At 36.2% G+C, this 23935-nt stretch overlaps 1 long non-coding RNA gene across 1 annotated transcript in view; it reads left to right on the top strand.

Annotated features, from left to right (window-relative positions):
- LOC110597434 (uncharacterized) overlaps window positions 1–22532 on the top strand; it is a 313342-nt gene extending 290810 nt beyond the window's left edge. The window contains exon 9 of the long non-coding RNA XR_013432301.1: window positions 4736–22532. This is a non-coding gene — a long non-coding RNA (uncharacterized LOC110597434). The remainder of the gene's footprint in view (window positions 1–4735) is intronic.
- Window positions 22533–23935: the final 1403 nt, after the last annotated feature.

Consider the following 23935-nt stretch of genomic DNA (forward strand, 5'->3'; position numbering starts at 1 on the left):
ACAAAATATGCTATCTGAATAGCAGGCATAGTATAGCCACTCTTCTTCTATACCATTCTTGTTCAAGTTTCTTACTATCTTATGAGAAAAGTTTATAAATTTCAATGTGAGTGGTATACTAAAGGAAGAATTTCTTTCCACTTGTCTAATTTGTATTCACATTTTGCAACAATTGGGATTTAATTCTTGGTTTTCACATATAGTTGAGACAGTTCTGAGCTGAGTCAATTAAGCTTCACTTGCTATTCTTCTGACATTTTTGTATCATTTTTATTTTCTTGTCATTGACATGATATCTGGGCAGATATTCCCTTTGGCATTTACTTATCATTCTTTCTGTTTTTAAACATGAATCTAATAGTATTTTAATAACATATGGATTGTGATTTTTGTTTTGTAAGGAGACAAAGCAGAGCAGTATGAAAGAAAGGGAAACATTTAAAAATAACTGATTGAAGGTGAGATTATTTATTTAATCTGCGTGAGCTGATAATTATTTGGTTCTGAGAAATGGCAGGTGTTAGATATAAAGATAATCCCCTCCTGGGAACATATCACCTAGGTGTTCTAAGTAGACACAAACATGGGTAATTTTCCTCTATCATATTTGGTGTAAAAAGAATACTACTTTATACACTGCTCTGAATTTATGACTTATAATATGTAATTTGTTGCAAACTCTTGACTTCTGTGTAGGTGAAAGGCAAAGAGCAGCAATTTTCGGACTTTGTGGCCTAGGGTCCACTGAGTATCAGTGAATATAAGCAGGGATAGAATCAGAATGGCATGATAAAATAAAAAGTTACACTTTATGTTTAAATATGTGAGGAAAACATCATTTACAGAACACTTTAGTTACAGGGACTAAATGACAAATACAGCTCTGGAGACTTGATCAAATCGGAATAAGGATTTTAGTTTATGATGCTTTGAAATTTACTAATCACCATGAAATATCTTTTCCATTTTTCTCTTATTTGATGCCATTGTCCTAATATCTGAGTTGGATTCATTATTTTTAGAAGACTCAAAATTTGCACTCACTGCATTTTAAGTTAATTTGAAATTAAGCATGAAATCAATCCTTTAGGTTATCACCTTAGGAAGTAAGTGTCTGCTTTTCTTGACTGGCCTGTAGTTCACCTGCAGGCATAAATATGCTCTAGACCAGAATATTTTTAAGCCTTTGTTTCACATAAAGCTGTTTCTTAATAACAGATAATCATCTCAATGACTTTGAGTATGTTGACATTGTCGAGCTAATTTTAAAAAGATGAAACTTTAATAAACCAAGAACAATATTTGGAAAATTTATTATGCTTTTTAAATTTACTTTTTTTGTTTTCATTTAGTGAAAAATATTTGCTTATTATTAAAAAAAAATCAATACGTAAGAAACCTTAACTCTTAAATCCTGAAATGAACCTACATTTATCTAGGGAAAATAAACTCAAAGAATATAAGCCAGAAAAGTGCAAATTGGTTTTAAAAATACAGTTTTAAATAGCTATCAAATGCAGTGCACGCTCCATAAACTGCAGATGGCTTCCTGAATAAAATATGAGGACATGTAGCTCTGTGACTATCTATCTCAGTTAGTTAAAAAAAAAATTCTGAAGAAAATCTCTAAATAGGCCATATACTATCTGCAAAGGAATAAACAAAGTAGCCAGCAGTGACAGTGTTTGCTTTTCATGTGGTGGAGCTGTGTGCAAATACAAGGCCTAACAAATGTCAGCTCCTCATTTGCAAATGAAGATGTAAAAGGAAATGTCGGTGACAGTACATGCAACAGTTCCTATTTGAAGTTTGGCACAGTGAACTGACAGCCACAGAGGAGCTGCAGTGGCCTAATCCTTTCTTTCTGCCTTCTAGCAAGGATAGTTGGGAAAGGGGGGAAGTTAATAAATATGTGATGAGGAAAAGCTGTGGAAGAATGGCATATCTTCTCCTCTGCAAGAACTCATCTTCAGAGATAATTAACTAGGTGACAACATACAATGTGCCATTAACAACAACATTCAAATCATTTCTGGACTTAAGTACAGTTTTAAGCCGCTTATCAGATTTTCATTTCTGAATCCATTCAGCTGTCAGGCTTACATCCTGCCTCTTTATTGGAGCTCGCATGGGAATCCAAAACCTTCTAATTTTCTATACAGATTCATTTCAGAATCAATTAGAGTTGGTGGCAGCCTTGTCCCTGTGTGCAAAAGGGATTAGCTGGGCACTTGCTCAGCTACCTCTGAATGTACATTCAACCTTCCATCGAGAATGAACTCTTTCTCCCTGCTTCTAAAGGACTCTTCAGCAATTGAACCGCTGTAGACAACAGATGGCAGATAATCACTCAAACAGCCTCCAATTTTGTCAGGAAAGGAAAAGTGATCATCCAACTCTCTCTTACAGTAGGTAAGAGACCTCTGGGCATTTGAAGCATGCTCTGCTTTTAAAATAGGGAAATCCACAGTTGCTTCCCCTTCTGTGGCAATTTGTTAACAATGTCATCCTCGAGTCCTTCTCCTGACTTCTTCTCATCAGCTACCAGCACATCTCAACCTTTCTGCCTTTCCACTCCCTAACTGGTCTCACCCAATTTTGGGGAAATCTTACTTTATGCATGTTACCAAGGTCATCCTTAGTATTAAGAATAAAACATTTTAGTATTATACTTCCACAAAACAGTTGAGTACTACATGTAAAAAGCACTATGCTGATTGTTTTACAGGTAAAACATTTATGAGCAGTCTAATTTTTTCAGTTATGTTATCACAAAAAATATCATATAAAATAGATGTAGTACAGATAACCACAGTTGCTTATTTTTCATCATTTCTTTGAAAGTACTTAATGTAATGAACATCAGATATCTTTTGTGTTTTTAAAATTATTTAATTACATTGTTTAATTTTTAAAAATTACTAAGTACTTGATATACTTAGTTTAAAAAAATAAATTACAAGTCCTTTAGTAGAAAACAGAGATCAATGCCTGCCACCATTAAGTGCCTTTCAATTATATAAAAGTTTCTTCTGATATTTTCCTTCAAATTTCAAAATGCTGTGCTTACATTTGTAGTTCTCACCCTTTAAATTTACATGTAATATGTTGACTTCTTTTTAAGAAATGTAATGTTTACACTTATTCACAGTAAATTCACTGAGGCTGCCATTTTTCACTGTTTTGGGTCTAGGCTTTATTAAGCCATATTTGAAAAAATGTAACACAGATACTTTGCGTTACTCCCGTTCCACCAATGGCATCCTTCACTATACCTATTTTTCTTATATATTATCAGCTTACACAACCAGCTACCTCTGGTTATGAGATACAGAATTATTTTATGCTACTACAAAAAATAATAAAAATGCTTCCAATCAAATGATGACACAATGTTTTCTACTCATTAAGAACTTTTATGTTATATCTACTTAAATTACCTTTTAAAATTAACTTAAGTGTACATTTTGTCATATATCATAATTTTCCCTACAGATAATGAATACTGTAATAGAAATAATTTGGTTGTCTTTCATAAAATTTCTTTCTGTGTGGGAGCTGACTTATGAATCACTTTTCAAGTCAGAGTTTTTTAAATATATATTTTCAAAGACAATATTACTGTCTTCTATAGCATTCGATCTGTTATGTTCCCCTGCCTGGAGTCCCTCTGTGACCACATCATGTGGGCATTTCCCCAGTTCCCTGGGGTCATAGCAGTTCCGATGGTGGCCCTGGCTGATGGGCTAGTCACTGGGAGGCAGAAACAGGAAGCCAGGTTGCCACTGTGCACCTGTTATCTGCTGGGGTGAGCCTGTGCCCATGAAGAAGGCTTGAATGGCAGGGGGAGCTTCCCCTGGTGCCACGTATAGCCTCACCTGGGTAGGATACCGTGGGCAGCAGCTGGCCTGCCTTGTCTCTGTGACCTGTCCTCAGTGGTTAGCCCGCTCATGGAGCAGTTGTTCCTCCATCTTTTGCACTGTCCCTTTGCAGTGCATCAACACACCAAAAGTCCCCAACTCAAAAGCCAGTTCTGATGGCAGATGCTGGCACTGGCAGGCAAGCATTTGGCACCCAGGCCAGGTTATCTAAAGGTTAAAAGTAGTGCCACTGGCAGGTTAGAGTCCTGCATCTGTGTGAGAGCTGGTGAGTTATAGCTCACTAGATTTTAATTGTTTGGTAGGGTGCAGTAAGAGCCTCAGCAGATTTATTTGCCCAAATCAAATTGTCTAAATAATTCTAGAAAGTAACAATAAAATTTTTTTAAAAATTGAAAATACTTTACTCTTTTTTTAGAAGCAGAGAACTTCTGGAATTTTAATGTCCCACAAATAAAACCATCTTTCCTTTCTTCCTTCATTCCTTACACATTAATTTCCAGTACATAAATTAAAAAAGAATTCTTATCTGAAACATTTCAAACCCAAAAAATGCACATTAGTTTCACACAATAAGTCATAAAAAGTGTGCTTATGAAAGAGGGCTACACTTTATCCATATGCATTTTGTCAACTACCTTAAAACATTCTAGCGGAGCCTGCATTTATCACTATCTATGTATCCTAGCTGGTGTCCAATGCTGGGTTCACAAATCTGATTACTCCAATAATTTAAGAAAATGGCAAAGAAAATATGCAAACACACAGAGGTACCTTTTCAAAATCCGGGAGAGCTCTCCCACCTTAGGAGTCCATGGAAAGAGAGAGATTCACTGGAATTCTTTATTCTTATACAGGGGACACACAAGGGAAGATTCCTTGGAACATTCTATCCCACAAAGGGCAAATGAGTAGGATTACAAAGGAACAAGTGAGTGTAACTCAACCCCACTGGGTAACGCCTACTCCTGAAGCCACGTCTTATTATCCAAACAGAGGTAAAGCCCAAGTTATTGCAGTGGTGGAATAATTTATTGTTCAGTGTCTTTTTCTCAGGACTTAAGGGTATGTATTTCCAGAACGACTCCTTACAATACCTTTCTGGTTTTTTTCCCCTTATTCATTGAAAATATCTCCTAAACAATGACAGGAGAAGGTACATGACAGCAATATTTTTTAAATTATATTTGATTGATAGTTTTACTAGGAATAGACTCTTTGAAGAATGTTATGTTCTTTAAAAATGAAATTGTTTTATCTCATAGCATTCTATTCTTAAAGGATTATTCTTCAGCATTTTAATGGCATTATGATTTTAATCTTTTAAGTAATGAAAAAATTTTATGCTTGAAAAATCCACAGCATTATATGTGGATTTTATCTTCTTTATCATTGAGCTGTTTAAAAATACAGAAACATTAGTTCTGGGAAACTTTAAATTAATATTTGTTCATTTCTTCTCTTGTTTCTTTGTCCTATGGCTCTGGAGTTCTAATATATGTACTTGTTACCTCTTAAATTGAACATCTATTATACTTATTCTTCTAATATCACACATCTTTACCTTTTTTGAAATCTCATTCTTGAATATTTTCCTCAGTTTACCCATTTATCTATGACATTTTAATGTAGGTTATCATGTTTATTAATTTTTAGTTCTCATAATTTCAGTTGTCAACACTATTTCCCTGTTCTTCAATTTATCCTTTGTTAATCAGTCTCCTATTCCTACATGCTAGTGCAATGTATTTCCTTATGCAAACACATCTACACACAGACAAGTGCTTCTTCATTTCTGTTAGGTTTGTGTTGTCTTTATCTACATTGTCCTTATACATCTACCGATGTATTTCTATCAGTTTATATTTGTAATTGAAACATTAAAATGTTCATTGAAATTCCTATGTGAAAACCTGGGATGTTGATTGATAAGCTTAATTTCATCATAATAAAGAGAAGAGTGTCTAAATATCAGAAACTGTTGATTTTCTCTATTAACAGATATTACCATAGAAGCAAGTCTTCCAGTGTCTGCAAGATGAAAATAAGTGTTCCTAAGGCAGATCTCTGCTTATGAGAATATTAGGTGCCTGTTTTTAGGATGGTGAGAGAAAATTTAGCTTAATCACATTCTGTTTGAAAAAAAAACCTAACTTTAAAAAAAATATTTATTCATTTTAATTTGTTATACATGACAGCAGAATGCATTTAAATTCATAAGATACATATAGAGCATGATTTTTCATCTCTCTGCTTATACACAGATTAGAGTAACACCGTTCATTTCTTCATACATGCACCTAGGATAGTGATATCCATCTCATCTCACCATCTTTCCTACTCCCAGTCCCCCTGCATTCCCCTTCCTCCCCTTTGTCCTATCAAAAGTTCCTCCATTCCTCCAATGCCCCCCCATTATAAATCAGCATTTGCTTATCAGAGAAAATATTCAGCCTTTGGTTTTTTGGAATTGGCTAACTTTACTTAGCATGAAATTCTCCAACACTATCCATTTGCCTGCCAGTGCCTTGAATTTACTCTCTTTTAATGCTGAGTAATATCCCACTTGTATATATACAACATTTTCTTTATCTATTCATCTACTAAAGGGCACCTAGTTTGGTTCCACAATTTAGCTATTGTGAATTGTGCTGCTATAAATATTCAAGTGGCTGAGTCACTGTAGTATGCTGTTTTTAAGTCCTTTGGAGTCAGGTAGCTGGATCAAATGATTGTTCCATTCCATGTTTTCCAAGGAATCTTCACATTGTTTTTCATATTGGTTGCACCAATTTGCATTCCCACCAGCAGTGTATGAGTGTGCCTTTTCCCCAACATTCATGTCAATACTTATTGATATTTGTATTCTTAATAGCTGCCATTCTGACTGGAGTGAGATGAAATTTTAGTTTTGATTTACATTTCTCTATTTGAACATTGTTTCATATATTTGTTGATCAAATGTGAAGCATTTCTTCAGTTCTTTAGCCCATTTATTGATTGATTTGTTTCTTAGGTGTTAAATATCTTGAGTTCTTTATATATCCTAGAGACTAATGTTCTAGCTGATGTTCGTGTGGTAAAAATTTGCTCTCATTTTGTAGGTTCTCTCTTCACCTCACTGATTTTTTTTTTCTGTGAAGAAGTTTTCAGTTTTAATCTATCCCACTTATTGATTCTTGATTTTATTTTTTGTGCTACAAGAGTCTTGTTAAACAAGTCAGGGCCTAATCTAACATAATGAAAATTTGGGCCTAGTTTTCTTTCTAATAGATTCAGGTTCTCTAGTCGAATTCCTAGCTCCTTGAACCATTTCAAGTTGAGTTTTGTGCATGTTGAGAGAAAATGGTTTAATTTTATCTTGCTGCATATGAATTTCTAATTTTCCCATCATCATTTATTGAAGAGGCTATGTTTTCTCCAATGTATATTTTTGGAAACTTTGCCTAGTATGAGATAACCGTATTTATGTGGGTTTGTCTCTGTGCCCTCTATTCTGTACCATTGGTCTACAAGTCTATTTTGGTACCAATACCATGGTGTTTCTGTTATTATGGCTCTGTAGTATTGTTTAAGTTCTGGTATAGTCATGTCACCTGCTTCACTCTTCTTTCTAAGAATTTCTTTGGCTATTATGGGTCTCTTATTTTTCCAGATGAATTTTATGATTGCTTTTTCTATTTCTACAGAGAATGTCATAGGGATTTTGATTGTACATGCATTAAATCTGTACAGTGATAATGATGTTAGGGTCATTTTGACAACATTAATACTGCCTATTCAAGGACAAGGGAGATATTTTCATCTTCTAAGGTCTTCTTTAATTTCTTTCTTTAGCATTCTGTAGTTTTTATTGTAGAAGTCTTTCACTCTTTTGTTAAGTTGATCCCCAAGTATTTTTTTTAAGGCTACTGTAAATGGGAGTAGTTTTCCTAGTTTCTCTTTCAGAGGATTTGTCACTGATATAGAGAAATGCATTTGATTAATTGTTGTTTATTTCATATCTTTCTTGTTTGCTGAATTCACTTAATAGTTCTATAAGTTTTCTAGTGGAACTCTTTGGATCCTCTAGGTATAGAATCATGTTGGAAATTAATGATAGTTTGAGTTCTTCTTTTCTGATTAATATTCATTTAATTACTTTCATCTGTTTAATTGCACTGGCTAGTTTTTAAAGCACTATGTTAAATAAAAGTGCTAAAAGAGGGCATCCCTGTTTTATTCCATTTTTTAGAGGAAATGCTGCCAATTTTTCTCCATTTAGAATGATGGAGAAAACTGAGCTTAGCATAGATATGTTTTACAATGTTGGACATGTTACTATCACCTGTAGTTTACCTAGTGTTTTGAACATAAATTGGTGCTATATTTTGTTGAATGGTTTTTATGCATCTATTGAGATGATCACATGATTTTTTTTTCAATCATTCATGTAATGAATTACATGTATTGATTTCTGTGTGTTGAACTAAACTTGTATCCCTGGGATAAATCCACTTGATCATGGTGCATTGTCTTTTTGATATGTTTCTGTATTTGATTTGCCAGAATTTTATTGAGATTTTTTGCATCTATGTTCATTAGAGATATTGGTCTGAAGTTTTCTTTCTTTGATATGACTAAATAATATGCTATTGAATGAACAATGGATTGCAGAAGACATCAAATAAGAGATTAAAAAATTCTTAGAGGTGAATGAGAACACTCATTCCACATACTGAAATTTCTGGGACACTATGAAGTCAGAACTAACAGAAAAGTTCATTGCATGAAGTTCATTCCTTAAAAGAAGAAAAAGCCAACAAACAAACCACTTACCATTACATCTCAAACCCTAGTAAAAAGAAGAACAAACCAACACCAAAAGTTGTAGAAGACAGAAAATAATTAAAATCAGAGCTGAAATCAATGAAATTGAAACAAAAGTAACAATTGAAAAAAATTGACAGAAGAAAAAGATGGTTCTTTGAAAAAATGAATAAAATCCACTAAGTCTCAGTTTTGTCCAAATTGAAAGTTGTTTTTCTTTTTTTAGCCAGCTGCAGACAGTTTCCACAGCACCCATTACTGTCTCTGTAAGAAGCAGTCCTGAGCCTGAGAATTTTAGGATATTTAAAGGCAAAAGCCACAAAAACTACATCCAAGTTGATGCAGCTGAAAGCAAGCAGGTGCAGAAGCTGAACTGGGTAGTTAGCAAGATAATGCAATAGGTAAATTGGTATTTTCTGCTGCACGTTCCAGGTTGGCATAACAGCAAGCAAAAAGAAGGGAAGTGGGTCAAAATGACCCTACTTCACTACAAGTTAGAGAATGGTTACTAACATCTAGACAATCAATCTCTGACAAGGTACATTGCTCAAGAAATATGGAAATCAAAGAGACTTTATATTGTATAAGAATTGCTATTATTTGTTGCCAAGTATGTTATTGTACATAACTATTAATGGGTACAGAGGTGGGACTTTCCCATGGAAGAAGCATTTCTTAAATGATATGGAGTCTCAGGGTAAATGGTGTCTGTTTGATCATTTTCCATATAGCCTGGCCCATACATAACAAGACATGCTAAGGAAGAGAAGGAGAGAGAAAACTCAAATTATTAAAATCCATGATTTAAAAGGAAATATCACAACAGACACTACAGAAATACAGAAGATAATTAGAAATTATTTTGAAATTTGTACTACAATAAAATAGAAAATATCAAAGATATCAATAAATTTCTAGACTCATATGATTTACCCAAACTGAATCACAAATTAAACAGATCAATTTCAAGCAATGAAATAGCAAATGCCATCAGAAGCCTACCAACCAAGAAAAGCCCAGGACCCAGTGGATTCACAGCTGAGTTCTATAAGACCTTCAAAAAAGAACTAATACCAATATGCCTCAAATTTTTCCATGTAATAGAAAAAGAGGGAACATTCTATGAAGCCAATATCACCCTGATTCCAAAACCAGAAAAAGCCACATCAAAGAAAAGCATTAATAAGTTTTTTTAAAAAATATTTATTTATTTATTTATTTGAGAGAGAGAGAGAGAGAGAGAGAGAGAGAGAGAGAGAGAGAGAGAATTTTTTTTAATATTGATTTTTTAGTTTTTGGCGGACACAACATCTTTGTTTATATGTGGTGATGAGGATCAAACCTGGGCCACACACATGCCAGGCGAGCACTCTATGGCTTGAGCCACATCCCCAGCCCCATTAATAAGATTTTAAACTTTTTATTTTTTACTTTTTTAAACATTGATTCATATTCCAGCCTCCCCAAAGTAAATACTTCCAGCCTCCCCAAATTAAGCAAATTCTGAGTAGTTCGTTTATTCAGAATTTGAGATTGGACTTCAAGCCATGCATCAGCCTGATTGCCTCACTTCTTGAATATTTATTCAAGGGTATATTCTAGTTATCACTGTTATGTTTCACTGTGGGACGCCATCCCTGAAATGTTTGAGGACCTTTTCAGCTTTGTAGCCAGGGAGGGATTCCCATGGTAGTTCCACTGGGATGGACCACCTGATGCAAGCGAACTATCCATCCACTCTGCTAGAAGGTCCTGCCCAGCACAGGTGATGGGTGTGACCCACTAGGAACTGAGCAGCCTGCCTGCTCCCACCTCTATCCCGTTTTGTGAAGAACTTCCCATAGTATTTCGTTGATGTCTTCTGATATAAATACAGGAAATATGAGCTCCTTTCTTTGTTAGAAGATGGACCTATCTGGTCAGCTTTGCTCATTTCTGCCCCCTCTTTGAAATTAACTTTCTGTGTTCTGTGGTCATTTTGCCACAAAGCTAAACTAAGCTACTTTTCTTAGCTTTTATTTCTCAGCCAGCTCATCCTACTGAAGGGAAACCCATCTCCCACTCATGCAGGATGTGGGCAATAGTTCATCTTTCATAAAATCCTAGGACACAGAGATAATCCTGCCTTGTTCTTTGCAACTGTATGATAAGTATAGCCTTCATTGTAGCACAGTTCAAAATAGCTAAGAAATGAAAAAAAAATAAGTATTTATCAACTGATAATTAAATAAAGAAAATTTTGAATACTATTCAGCATTTAAAAAGATTGAAATCCTATCATTTGGGGCAAATGAGTGAAACTGTATTTCCTTATGGTAAGGTATATAAGCCAGAAAGACAAATACCACATTATCTCACTCATGTATGGAATCTAAAAATGGTGATCACATAGAAGTGTAACTTCCACAATTCTATCTACTTTCTGGTCAGAACCACTTAATAAATGTCTATGATGATTTATTCCCTATAGTTTTCATTAGCTTTGGAACTCTGACCAGAATCACCTTTAATGACATATTTATGGCAATACAGGATTTATCCTATGCTTCTCCTTTAAACTCTTTCAGCCCTACCTCTTCATTTCCAGATCCAAAGCCACTTGCAAATATTCAGACACATGTAATAGAAACAATCACACTTCTGGAACCATTTTTGTGGAGTTTTTTTCCTATTTTCTTTTGGTGCAATAGAATTACACAGACTGAGTTATTGATAAACAATAAAAGTTTATTTGGCTCATGTTTCTAGAGATTGGGAAATCCAATAACATGATGTTGGCATTTGCCAAGGGCCATTATGTTTCATGATAACATAGCAGAAGAGAAAGTGAGCACACATGAGAAAGAAAGGAAATTGGGACAAACTTGTTTATATAAACCCAGTATCATGGTAACCTAATCCCATTGTGTTAGTCAGCTTTTTCACTGCTGTGACTATAAGACACAGTCAGAACAATTGTAGAGGAGGAAAAGCTTATTTGGGGGCTCATAATATCAGAGGTCTCAGTCCAGAGACAACTGGTTCTATTCCTCAGGGCTTGACGTGAGGCACAACATTATCACTGAAATGTATGGCAGAGGGGAACAGCTCATATGATAATCAGAAAGCAGGGAGAGATACTCAACACACAAGATACAAATATACACCCAAAAGGCACACTCCCAATGACCCATCTCCTCCACTCACACTCTACCTACCTTCAGTTATCACTCAGTTTATTCCAACATGGGGTTAATTCACTGATTGGGTTAAGGCTCTCATAACCCAATTATTTCTCTTTTAAACTTTCCTGCATTGTCTCACACATGAGCTTTTGAGGGACACCTCACACCCAAACCATAAAACCCATCACAAGGGCATCAATCCACTCACAAGAAGGAAAATTTCATGATCTAATCACCTGTTAAAGGTCCCTATGTTAGTCAGCATTGCCTCACTGGTCTATTGCTCTGGGCCCAATGTGAGGCAGAACATCCCAGTGGAAGGGCATGGAAGAACAGCACTACTTCACTCATGGCAGCCAGAAAGCAGAGAGAGAGATGGAAGACAGAGAGAGGGAGGTATGTATATAAGGGGCCACAGTGAAGATGAACCTTCCAGGACTTACCTCATCTAGTCATGCCCCATCTGCATACAATTACCACTCATTCCATATAAAACTAGGTTGGGAAGACAACAGTACAGCTATCATAAGACAATCACTTCATCTCTATACATTTCTCAAATAACACAGGAGGTTTTGGGAGACACCTCATGTTATGGTTTAGATAATAGCTGTCCCCTATAAGCTTATGTATGAGATAATGTAAGATTTTAAAGAAATGAAATAATTGTGTTTTGAGGACCTAAACCTAATCACTTGATATGGATTAATCTAATCCACTGATATCGATTAATGCACAGGAATGTAGTTGTTGGAAAATGTAGGTCATGGGGGAGGCATGGTTTAGGGATTTATATTTTGTCTCATGAACATGGCTCTCTCTGCTTCCTGGTAGCTATGTCCTTAGTGGTTTCCCTCTACCACACCCTTCTGCAACAATGTTCTGCCCTGCCTAGAGCTCAGAGATATGGAATTGGTCATCTATGGACTGAGACCTCTGAAACCATAAGCCAAATAAACTTTTCCTCCTCCATGTTATTTTTGTCACGTCTTTTGGTCACAGTGGTGCAAAAGTTGAATGAAATAGAAATTCATACCAAGATGTGGAATTGTTGCTGTGACTAACCTGACTATGTGATTCAAAAGATTTTGGAGCATGTTTTCAAGGAGGGGGTTGAGAATTTTGAAAATTAAAAAAAAATGTATGCCAGAAAATTTTGGATCATAATAAGTGGAGCTTAATGGGTAACTCGGTGGGAGTTAAGAAGATGAGAATGCTGATAGATCTGTTGACAGTAAAGATTGGGCTCATGAGGTCTCAGGGGAGAAAGAGGCCATTTGTGTTACATTCTGGCAAAAAAAGTTGTTGATATTTTGTCCATGTTCTCAGAATTTCTCTGAGGCTAAATTTAAAGGTGATGAAATAATTAATCTGGCAGAGGAAATTTCAAGGCAGCACAACTTTGAGACAGTGGCAATTATATTACTGATGGCTTTTAGCCAATTTTACTCTGATAATCAGGAGCAGATATCAGAGCAGAAAGATTTGAATATCTTACAGTTTGACCAGAAAAGTGTGGGTAAATCTGGGGCTAAGGGAGTTTTGGTCACTAAATACATCAATTCACTATAGAAATGCTAAGTACTTTGCACAGAGATAATAGGAAAGATGGTTTGACATTTCAGTAATTGGCAAGATCACACTCATTTCAGGTTTAAGGATATAAAAATAAAAATTTCTTTGAGAGAAGACCAAAAGAGTCCCTTACATTAACAGGGGACTCTATGAAATGTTTTCACCATGTTTAGCCATACAGTCATTCCTGGTCTTAGGAGGCTTAGTTACTTCTCATGACTGTGGCAGACCTTGGAATCAACCATGTAGTGCTGGTTCTCCAAGAATAAAAGATGCCATATTTAGGTGATTATTGAGGCTTCCACAGAGGTTTCAAAGGAATGCAAATGGCTAGGAAAAATGTAGCAGGGTCAGTGTCCCTCAGGGCTGCCTGTGACAGGGTGATGTGTAAAGATGTGAGACAGACGAAAGTCAAAATTGCAGTGGAGACACCCAAATTCAAAGATGCTAGTACCATGGGATATTTGCTGACCAAATATGCAGGAATCAAGCAGAAACAAACCAAGAGAGAGAGGCCATATATGCTGCAAGCAGCAAAGGCAATGGAAACAGAATTACACAAACCCATTGAGGAGAATATAATAATAGCATGTGCTGCAGATGCTGAATATGGAGCTATAAAATTTGTTTATCCATTTTTATTTCAGTCTTGCATTAATCCCAAACCTTTTTTATTTTTGTTTATGAACTTAATTCTCCCTTGTGAAATGGAAATGTTTACTTTGTGCCATTATATATAATGGATGTGTGTACTTTGACTTTTTATTTTCACAGCGGTTCAGGTTGAGAATTTGCCTTGAGTCTCAGAGACGTTGGATTTGGACATTTGGGAAATGCTGGAATTATTAAGACTACAGAGACTCTTAAAAATAGACTAAATGCATTTTCTTTATTTTTTATTGTAATTTGTGAGGATAATAACAGAATGCAATACAATTCATATTATACACATAGAGCACAATTTTTTATATCTCTGGTTGTATACACTGTATATTCACACCATTTGTGTCTTCATACAAGTACTAAGTGTAATGATATCCATCTTATTCCATCATCTTTTTACCCTCATACCCTCTCCATTTCCCTCCCACCCATTTGCCCTATCTAGAATTTGTCTACTCCTCCCATACTTTCCCTCCCCAACCCAAGCCTCATTATATCAGAGAAGACACTCGGCATTTGGTGTTTTGGGACTGGCTAACTTCACTTAGCATTATATTCTCCAACTACATTTATTTACTTGCAAATGCTATGATTTTGTTCTCTTTTATTGCTGAATAATATTCTATTGTGTATATATACCACATTTTCTTTATCCACTCATCTACTGAGAGGCATCTAGGTTGGTTCCACAGTTTAGCTAGTGTGAATTGTGCTGCTATAAACATTGATGTGGCTGTGTCCCTATGGTATGCTGGTTTTAAGTCCTTTGGGTATAGACTAAGGAGTTAGATAACTGGGTCAAATGGTGGTTTCATTCCCAGCTTTCCAAGGAATCTCTGTATTGCTTTCCACGGTGGCTGCACCAATTTGCAGTCCCACCAGCAATGTATGAGTATGCCTTTTCCCCTACATTCTCACCAATATTTATTGTTTTTTTGTGTTCTTAATAGCTGCCATTCTCGGCTGGGATTGTGGCTTAGTGGTAAAGTGCTCACCTAGCATATACGGGGCCCTGGGTTTGATCCTTAGCACCACATAAAAAAATTAAATAAAGATTATGTCCAACTACAACTAAAAATTTTTTTAAAAATTTAAAAAATAGCTGCCATTCTCACTGCAGTGAGATGAAATCTTAGAGTAGTTTTGATTTGCATTTCTTTAATTGCTAGAGATGTTGAATATTTTTTCATATATTTGTTGATTGATTGTCATCTTTTGAGAGATGTATGTTCATTTCCTTGACCCATTTATTGATTGAGCTATTTTTTTTGGTAGTTAGCTTTTTGAGTTCTTTATATACACTAGAGATTAATGCTCTATCTGAAATGAGAGTAGAAAAAATTTAATCCCAAGATGTAGGCTCTGTATTTACCTCTCTGGCTGATTCTTTTGCCAAGAAGAAGCTTTTAAGTTTGATTCATATAAAAGCCTATTTATTGATTCTTGATTTTAATTCTTGTGCTATAGGAGTCGTATTAAATAAGTTGGGGCCTAATCTGACATGATGGAGATTTGCATCTACTTTTTCTTCTTATAAGCACAGTGTCTCTGGTTTAATTCCTAGGTCCTTGAACCACTTTCAGTTGTGTTCTATGCATAGTTAGAGATAGGGTTTTAATTTCATTTTGTTGCATATGGATTTCCAGTTTTTTCAATATCATCTGTTGAAGAGAATATCTTTCCTCCAATGTATGTTTTTGACACTTTTGTTTTATATAGGATAACTGTAGTTATATGGGTTTATCTTTGTGTCCTCTGTTCCGTACCATTGGTCTATTAGTCTATTTTGGTGCCAATAGACTGTTTTTGTTACTATTGCTCTGTAGTATGGTTTAACGTCTAACACAGTGATGCCATCTGCTTCACTATTCTTGTGAAGGATTGCTTTAGCTATTCTGGGTCTCTTATTTTTCCAGATGAATTTCATGACTGCTTTTTATACTTCTATGAGAAATGTCATTGGGATTTTGATTGAAATTGCATTAAATCTGTATAGTGCTTTTGGTAGTAAGGACATCTTGACAATATTAACCTTGCCTATCCAAGAACAAGAGAGATTTTTACATCTTCTAAGGTTTTCTTTAGTTTCTTTCTTTAGTATTCTGTTGTATTAATTGTAGAGGTCTTTCTTCTCTTTTTTTTAGGTTAATTCCCAAGTATTTTATAATTTTTTGAGGCTATTGTAAAAGGGGTAGTTTTCCTCATTTCACTTTCATAGAATTTGTCACTGATATACAGAAATGTCTTTGATTTATGGGTGTTGATATTGTATCCTGCTATTTTGCTGAATTTATTTACTAGTTCTAGAAGCTTTCTGGTGGGCCTTTTGGGGTCTTCTAGGTATAGAATCATATTGATGGAAAATATTGATAGTTTGAGTCTTGTTTTCCTATCCATATCCCTTTAATTTCTTTCATCTGTCTAATTGCTCATAGTTTCAAGAACTATGTTAAATAGAAGTGCAGAAAGAGGGCATCCCTCTATGTTTCAGTTTTTGGAGAGAATGCTTTCAATTTTTCTCCATTTAGAATGATATTGGCCTGGGCTTAGCTTTTATGATGTTGGATATGTTCTTGTTATCACTAGTATTTCTAGTGTTTTGAACATGAATGGGTGCTGTATTTTGTAGAATGCAGTTCTGCATATATTGAGATGATCATATGATTCTTATATTGATGTGACGAATTGTGTTTATCCATTTCTGTATGTTGAACCAACCTTGCATCCCTAGAATGAAATCCATTTGGTCGTGGTATACTATCTTTTTGATATGTTTTTGTATTTGATTTGACAGAATTTTATTGAGGACTTTTTCATCTATATTCATTAGAGATATTGGTCTGAAGTTTTATTTCTTTGATGTGTCTTTGTCTGGTTTTAGAATCAGAGTAATATTGGCCTCATAAAATTAGTTTGGAAGTGGTTCTTTTTCTATTTTATTAAATAATTTGGAGTGTATAGGAATTAGTTATTTTTTATACGTCTTGTAGAACTCAACTGTGTATCCATCTGGCCCTGGGTCTTTCTTTGGTAGTAGGCTTCTAATGTCATCTTCTATTTCATTGTTGAAATTTATCTGCTTAAATTGTGTATATTATCTTGATTCAATTTGGGCAAATCATAGGATTCTAGAAATTTGTCAATGCCTTTGATATTCTCTATTTTATTGGACTATAAGTTTTCAAAATAATTTCTATTTATCTTCTGTATTTATATAGAGTCTGTCGTGATATTTGCTTTTTCATCACATATATTAGTAATTTGAGTTGTCTCTCTCCTTTATTAGGCTAAGAGTTTGTCAATTTTATTATTTTTTTCAAGGAACCAACTTTTTGTTCAGGCGATTATTTCAATTGTTTCTTTTATTTCAGTTTTATTGATTTTGGCTCTGATTTTAATTATTTCCTGTCTTCTACTGCTTTTGGTTTTGGTTTGTTCTTTTTCTAGGGCTTTGAGATGTAATGTTAGGTCATTTTTTATTTGTTGACTTTTTCTTCTTTTAAAGAATGAATTCCATGCAATGAACTTTACTTTTAATACTGCCTTAATAGTATCCCAGAGCTTTTGATATGTTGTACTAGTGTTCTCATTTACATCTAAGATGTTTTTTTGCAACCTAATGTTCATTCAGTAGCATATTATTTAGTCTCCAGGTGTTGGAGTAGTTTTTATTTTTTATTTTATCATTGATTTCTGTTTTAATTCCATTGTGATATGGTAGAATTCAGAGTAGTATTTCTACTATTTTCTATTTGTTAAGAGTATCTTTATTGCAGAATCTATGGTCTATTTTAGAGAAGTATCCATGTGCTGATGAGAAGAAAGTATATTTGCTCATTGAAGGATGAAATATTCTGTATATGTCAGTTGAGTCTAAGTTATTGATTTTTTTAGCAAGTTCTTAGATTTTGTTCAGCTTTTTTGGGGAAAATCTACCCAGTAGTGAAAGAGGTGTGTTAAAGTCACCCAGGATTTTTGTGTTGTGGTAAATTTGACTCTTGAACTTGAGAAGAGTATGATTTATGAACATAGATGCTTCATGGTTTGGGGCATATGTATTTATAATTGTTATGTCTTGTTGAGTAGTATGTAATGTTCTTCTTTATCATTTTGATTAACTTTGGCTTAAACTCCTTTATTTGAAATCCCTACTTGCTTCTGCAGTCCATGTGAGTGGTATGATTTTTTCCAACTTTTCACCTTCAGTCGGGCATATGCCTTTTCTTATGAGATGAATCTCTTGGAGCAACATATTGTTTTTTTTTTTTAATTTAATCAGCTAATGTATGTCTTTTTACTGGTGAGTGTAGGTCATTAACATTCAGGGTTATTATTGAGACTTGATTTGCATTCCTGGTCATTTTTGTTTATTTTTGTTGTTTAACTTGACTTGGTTTCTTCTTTGGTTAGTTTTATCTTTAGTGTAATACCTCCCTCTGCTGATTTTCATTGTTGTTTTTCATTTCCTATTCATGGAATATTTTGCCAAGTATTTTTTGTAGTGCAGGTTTTCAAGCTATAAGTTCTTTTAACTTTTATTTATCATGGAAGGTTTTACTTTATCATCAAATCTAAAGCTTCATTTTGCTGGATACAGGATTTTTGGTTGGCATTCATTTTCTTTCAAAGCTTGATATATATTATTCCAGGCTCTTCTAGCTTTCAGGGTCTGGGTTGAAAAATCTGCACATAATCTAATTGATTTCCCCTATATGCAATATCATTCCTTTCTCTCATCACTTTTAATATCCTCTCCTTATTCTGCATGTTAGACACTTTCCTTATAATGTGACTTGATGTAGATTAGTTTTGATTGTGTACATTTGGCATCCTATAAGGCTCTTGAATTTGGTTTTCCAATTTGTTCTTCATGTTTGGAAAATTTTCTGATATTATTTCATTTAGTAGATTGTTCATTTCTTTGGTTTGGGACTCTATGCCTTCCTCTATTTCAATAACTCTTAAATTTGGTCTTTTTATGCTATCCCACATTTCTTGAATGTTCTGCTCATTTTTTTTTTTACCATTTTCATTGTGTGCTCTACATTCTTTTCAAGATTATATATATTTGTCTTTATTGTCTGAAGTCTTGTCTTCCAAGTGGTCTAATTTTTTGGTGATGCTTTCAATTGAACTTTTAATTTGGTTTATTGTTTCTTTCATTTCAAGAATTTCTGTTTGGTTTTTCTTTAAAACCTCTATTTCCCATTTAAAGTTACCTTTTGCTTTCTGTATTTGTTTATGAAGCTCTTTGTTGAAATGATCTTTTACTGCCTGTATTTGCTCTCTTATACCATCTGTTAATTCACAGAACATTTTAATTATGTACATTGTGAAGTCCTTCTCTGTTGCGACCCCCCTTGCCCGCAAGGAAGACGCGACTCAGGAATCTTCTTTCAGCAGTTTATTCAGGCCCTTGATATTCTTCTAATACTTCTTCTACTCTACTTCTACTTCTACTAAACTTCGGATGCCCCTCCCAGCCTTAATAAAGCACCGCGAACCCCAATGCAAAGCTGCCACGTGTACCCTTCTCACAGGGTGCTAGAAAATGACACGCCAACTTTCTCTGATAAGGAGCTGGGAACACGCCAACTCTCTTTGATATGGAGTTGTCCTTCACAGACCACAACGGAGCCAGCACCATCATGTAATGGCGACCACAGTCCGCAGGAACGGCTCACCACACTTCTCTGTAATTTCATCTGCTGTGATGGCCATGGATTCTAATAATGTGGTATCTTGATTTTTTTGGGTCACTTTCCCTCAAATATTCATGTTGCTCATATGTCTTTCCTTCTAGTACTGTGGATCTGAGGCATTACCATTTTTACCTATGGGCTTATAGTGCCCCTGTTGGATTCCAATACCTTTGCTTTGAGAATAGAACAATATTAACAGATCCCAATATATCATCTAAAAACAAATAATTGCTAATAAACATTTACAGTTTGATTACAATGTACAGAAATGTGAATTTAAATATTATCTACAATATAATTAGTAGGTTTTAAAAAGGGTTTAGAGTTTCTGATGGTAGACAAAGAACTGGGGGTTAGGTGTAGGAAGATATGCTGATGAAGTAGGAGGTGAGAATTTACATTTCTCTTTCACAAAAGAGAAATATGAAGAAGAAGGTTAGTAGCAGGTGAGTAGAGAGGAAGTAATTTGGTACAGACAAGTAAGTGGGAAGACAGTAGAGTACATAAAACAAACACATATTTATATTAAGAAAAATAAATAAAATATTAAAATAGTAGAACTTGGAGAAAAACAAAACAAAAAGGAAAAGAACAGAATATATAAACACAACTGTAATATACTACTCAGTCATCTCAGTCCTCAATATCATAATTCATGTGAAGTATTTGTTTTCATGTTGTAAATTTTTAGGCGGGAGAATAGAGGGAGAAAAAAGGAAAAAAGAAAACAAAATCTCAAAGAAGAAATAAGGATTGTTTTGGTTGGAGACAAGTATTTTCTTGCTTGCTGGTATCACTGCCCTCAGAATGGTGATGGTAACCAAGCAGGGAGGATTGGTCCTGGGTGGGGGGCAACTGGAAGTGAGGTTTGGAACCCGCCAGTCTCCTAATAGAGACTGTACCTCAGGGATTTCTTTTTGGGCCCATTCATGTAATGTGAGCACCATGTCTTATTGTTAAAGTCTGTAAACAAGTCAGGATGGCGCCTAGCATTTTGCCAGAGGGAGTGGTTTGTGAAGTAACGCCAGCAAGCCATTAAGTGTGGAGATTTCTTATTGGTTGACTGCTGTATCTAGTTTATGTTAATTAAGATAAACTGTATGAAATGTATATATACCCCTCCTGTCCTACAATAAAGGGCTCCCACTCCAGCTCTATTAATCTACACAAATTGCTCGTCACCCCCCAGTTATTTTGCTGCAGCCAGACTGCGGCAGATGGTGGCCTGTACGGGGAGATCCGGGACACTCGGGGGTAAGTGATGAAAAAAAAAAAAAGCTGCCCATCCCTAGAAAGATAGGACAGGAGCAAATCTGCTCGTCCCTAGGCAGATAGGGCAAAAGAAAAAATGGCCATTTTTAAAAAATGGAGAAGATTGATACAGTATGTTTGTGTCTTGTTTTGTCTTGAAATGTTGTATTGTCTTTTTGATAAAAATATGGAAGGGGTGAAAAGTAAATTACTAAGGGAAGGAGGCACCCCAGTGGAACCAAAAATACTTAGGGCATGTGTTGACAGAAGCACAGGAACTCTAATCAGAAAGAAGAAAGTTCAGAGAAAAAAGGATTATCAGGAAAAAAGTTACAACAAAAGGCTATTTCTAAATACTTTTCATTACCGAAGGGTGCAGCGGCTGCCACGTGCGTGAGCTGGTCATGGCGCAGCAAGGACTTTCCAAGCGGTGGCAACTGGCTCTTCCCCGACCCCTGTCCGGGTAGCGGGACACCATTGTGAAAGCCCAAACCCAAACCTGACCCAGAGGCACAGTCTTGCAGGCTCATGCTCCCTGTGCCCAGTGGCAGTTTGAAGTCTGGGACGCTCCCTGGGACTCTCCCCATAGTCTGGGACACTTCCTAGACTCTCTCTGGGGCCATGTGGGACTGCCCAGGATGCTGCAGGCAAAAGATGGCCCACATCCTTGAAGTTTGATCATTTCCAAGGCCAGTAACTACAATGGTTCTCCCACACTGGAAGCTAATGAGTAATGAGCACTATTAAGGCTTATTTCAAATGTAAAAAACCTTGAGATAATGTACTAAATTGTTCAGAAGGTTGTTTTCTTAGTGGAATGCTACAAGATTTTCTTTAGCATCATTGCTGGAGTTCCTGCCTTAGTCCCAGTGCTGTTGAAGACGAGGGTGGAAGACTTTCCAGTGTTGCTGATAACTGGAGGAAACTTCAGAGCAAGCTAGCTGCCTATAGAACTTACCTGGACTGTGATTTAAGCTAGCTGCCTGCAGAACTTACCTGGACTATGATTTACCTGGACTGTGAGTTAATCTATTGAGACACTGCTTTACCTGGACTGAAACAACAAACTATAATCTACAACAAATTGTAACTTGGTATCTTTGCAAGTGGTGTCATTGATGGTATAATATTTCCAAGGGCTTCTTGCATGGAGCCATCATTTGGCTTGATATTGTGGCATTTTGTATCCTCCCCTTCTGTTTGTAGCAGATTATTTATGGTGTTTGTGTAAAAACCACTATGGTTGTTATTTAAATTAAACAAAAGGAAAAAATGTTAAAGTCTGTAATCAAGTCAGAATGGCGCCTAGCATTTTGCCAGAGGGAGTGGTTTGTGAAGTAACGCCAGCAAGCCATGAAGTGTGGAGATTGCTTATTGGTTGACTGCTGTATCTAGTTTATGTTAATTAAGATAAACTGTATGAAATGTATGTATACCCCTCCTGTCCTACAATAAAGGGCTCCCACTCCAGCTCTATCAATCTACACAAATTGCTTGTCACCCCCCAGTTATTTTGCTTCAGCCGGACTGCGGCATCTTATCTCCTTATTTCTCCTAAAGACCTTCCAGTTCTCTAGACTGTATCACACTCAACCTCTCCCTTACTGCTTCCTAATAAGGGACTTTCTCTCTGGGGATCTTGTGTGTGGTCCTTTGCGGGCACTGCACACCTGCCCTGCTGAAAGCTGTTTTTGTTGGGAAGTCATTATGCTGGGTTAGTGGCTTCTGGGAGAGGGGGTAGTTAGAACCTGGGTACCTAGCCAACTGGAGTTCCAAACTGGGAGTTCCCCCAACTAAATGATGACCCAAGATGAAGGTGTTTGCTTTTAGGGACTGGATATTGGGCCGGGTGGGGTGAGCCAGGTGATGGCGTTGGTCATTGAGTTCAGAGACTGGGTCTCTGGTATGCAGCTTGTGCCTATCCGTTGTCTTCAGAGCCTGTATGAAGTTCCCTAGTGAAGATAGGCTATGTCACGTAGGAAACTATCTCTGTTGCTTTAGAGTCTCAATGGAGGTGACCGGGGGAGTCCTGTGTTGGCTGATGGGGGTCCACACAGGAGTGGCAGCTGGGGATCCTGTGCAAGGGTAGCAGCCAGGTGTCCTGCATGGGAGCTGTGTCCTAAATTTCTGTTCATGTGGGTGGTTGAAAGTTTTGTGTGGCTGCTGATGCCAATGGTCAGGCTTGAGCACTCGGTAATCCTGCATGGGCAAGTAGTTGGGAGACATATTCTGAAGCTGAGACCTGGAGCTCTACATGGTCATGGTGGTTATGATTCCTGTGTGGAAGCAGGAATATCACTCACAGAGAAGCAGTATTCTCACTTCTTTAGTCCCAGGTCACAGAGCGACACAGAATGCTGCCTCCCTCTGGTCTACCATCTTGGCTAAATGCATTTTATATTATGAAATGGGCTTGAGCTTTGGGGAGCCAGAGACAGAAAGTTATGGTTTAGAGATGAGGTGTCTCCCCAAAGCCACTTTTGAGATAATGCAAAAATATTCATATGTGAAATACTTGTGTTGTGAGAGCCTTAACATTAACACTGGATCAATCCACTAATATAGATTAACCACATGGTAACCAGGCAAGTAGGGTGTGGCTGGAGGATATAGGTTACTGTGGGCATAATTTGGGGGTTTTATTTTGTTCCTGATGAACAGAACATTCTCTGCTTCCTAATAGTTATGTTCTTTCTTCCATTATACCCTTCTGCCATCATGATCTGACTCATCTCATGCCCAGAGATAAGAAGTTGGCTAGGGGCTGGAATATGGCTCAAGCGGTAGCGCGCTTGCCTGGCATGTGTGTGGCCCGGGTTCAATCCTCAGCACCACATACAAAGAAGTTGGCTGCTATGAATTAAGATTTCTGAAGCCAAGAGCCAAATAAACT

Source organism: Ictidomys tridecemlineatus, assembly GCF_052094955.1.
Source record: "Ictidomys tridecemlineatus isolate mIctTri1 chromosome 8 unlocalized genomic scaffold, mIctTri1.hap1 SUPER_8_unloc_1, whole genome shotgun sequence".
NCBI classification, from domain to species: domain Eukaryota; kingdom Metazoa; phylum Chordata; class Mammalia; order Rodentia; family Sciuridae; genus Ictidomys; species Ictidomys tridecemlineatus.